Source organism: Octopus bimaculoides, chromosome 20, assembly GCF_046866305.1.
Source record: "Octopus bimaculoides isolate indiv1 chromosome 20, ASM4686630v1, whole genome shotgun sequence".
Taxonomy (NCBI): Eukaryota; Metazoa; Mollusca; class Cephalopoda; order Octopoda; family Octopodidae; genus Octopus; species Octopus bimaculoides.
In genome coordinates this window covers 36,798,819-36,801,076 of record NC_142947.1, presented here as the reverse complement: position 1 = coordinate 36,801,076, position 2,258 = coordinate 36,798,819, and positions in this window count along the sequence as shown.

Below are 2,258 nucleotides of genomic sequence, written 5' to 3'. Positions count from 1 at the left end.
CAGTGTAGGAGAGAGAATAGTGATGTTGTAGGAGAGAAATGTGTTCGCATGGATGATGGTACGCTTGCATTAAATGAGGATGCAAAGAAAGAGGTCTGGAGATGCCACTACGATAGATTGCTTAATAAAGAGAATGAATGGGAGAAAGAGAGCCTGCCTTATGTCGACCCAATAGAGGGACCAGCTATCCGAGTTGATAGTACCAGGGTAGATAAAGCAATTAAGAGTATGAAGACCGGGAAAGCCCCCGGCCCATCAGGAATCACTGCAGAGATGCTCAAAATATCTGGCAGTGTTGGCTATAGCCTAGTCACCCGTATTACGAACCAGGTGATACACGAAGGAGTCATACCCTATGACTGGTGTAGCAGCATCATAGTCAACTGCTACAAAGGTAAAGGGGACGCTTTAGATACAAATAATTACAGAGGCATCAAGCTGTTAGATCAGGTTATGAAAGTTACAGAGAGGGTCATAGCCCAACTAATTAGGGAGCGAATCAATTTAGATGAGATGCAGTTTGGGTTCGTGCCAGGTAAAAGCACTACTGATGCCTTATTTCTAGTGAGACAGTTGCAAGAGAAATACCTAGCCAAGGATAAACCTCTGTACCTGGCTTTCGTTGACATGGAGAAAGCCTTTGACAGGGTCCCCCGATCCCTTATCTGGTGGTCAATGAGGAAACTTGGGATAGAAGAATGGCTAGTGAGAGCTGTGCGAGCCATGTACAGAGATGCGGCCAGTAAGGTGAGGGTTGGAAATGAGTACAGCAATGAATTCCGGGTAGAGGTAGGGGTCCACCAAGGTTCCGTCCTCAGCCCCCTATTATTTACCATAGTCCTCCAGGCAATCACAGAGGAGTTCAAGACAGGTTGCCCCTGGGAGCTCCTCTATGCTGATGACCTTGCCCTAATTGCGGAGTCACTATCAGAACTAGAGGAGAAGTTTCAGGTGTGGAAGCAAGGTCTAGAATTGAAGGGCCTTAGAGTCAACCTAGCTAAAACCAAAATCCTAATAAGTAGGAAGGTAGATAAAACACAAACCCCTTCAGGTAGATGGCCCTGCTCAGTATGTAGAAAAGGAGTAGGTAGTAACTCTATAAGATGTACCCGGTGCAAGCTATGGACACATAAGAGGTGCAGCAACATCAAAGGCAGGTTAACTAGCAAGTTAGTTTTTGTTTGTGGCAGATGTTCAGGTGCAATAAAGACTGCAAACAAACAGGAAACAACTTCTATCTCATTCCAGGGTGAAAAACTAGAGGTAGTCGATAGCTTCCGCTATCTGGGCGACCAAGTTAGTAGTGGGGGTGGGTGCGCTGAAAGTGTAGCTGCTAGAATAAGAATAGCCTGGGCAAAGTTTAGAGAGCTCTTACCCCTGCTGGCGACAAAGGGACTCTCACTCAGAGTAAAAGGCAGACTGTATGACGCATGCGTACGAACAACCATGCTACATGGCAGTGAAACATGGGCTGTAACTGCTGAGGACATACGTAAGCTCGCAAGGAATGAAGCCAGTATGCTCCGTTGGATGTGTAATGTCAATGTGAATACCCGTCAGAGTGTAAGTATCTTGAGAGAAAAGCTGAACATTAGAAGCATCAGTTGTGGCGTGCAAGAGAGACGATTGCGCTGGTATGGACATGTGGTGAGAATGGAGGAGGATAGCTGCGTGAAAAAGTGCCACACCCTAACAGTTGAGGGAACCCGTGGAAGAGGTAGGCCCAGGAAGACCTGGGCTGAGGTGGTGAGGCAAGACCTTCGTACATTGGGCCTCACCGAGGCGATGACTACGGACCGAGACCTTTGGAAATGGGCTGTGCGTGAGAAGACCCGGCAAGCCAAGTAAGATCGTTGCCAGTGCCCCTGGACTGGTTCTTGTGCGGGTGGCACATGAGATGCACCATTTTGAGCGTGGCCGTTGCCAGTACCGCCTGACTGGCTCCTGTAGGATTTTCGAGCGAGATCGTTGCCAGTGCCCCTGGACTGGCTTGTGCGGGTGGCACATAAAAGACACCATTTCGAGCGTGGCCGTTTTCGTGCGGGTGACACGTAAAAGCACCCACTACACTCTCTGAGTGGTTGGCGTTAGGAAGGGCATCCAGCTGTAGAAACTCTGCCAAATCAGACTGGAGCCTGGTGTTGCCATCCGGTTTCACCAGTCCTCAGTCAAATCGTCCAACCCATGCTAGCATGGAAAGCGGACGTTAAACGATGATGATGATGATGATGATGATATATAAATATATATATATATAA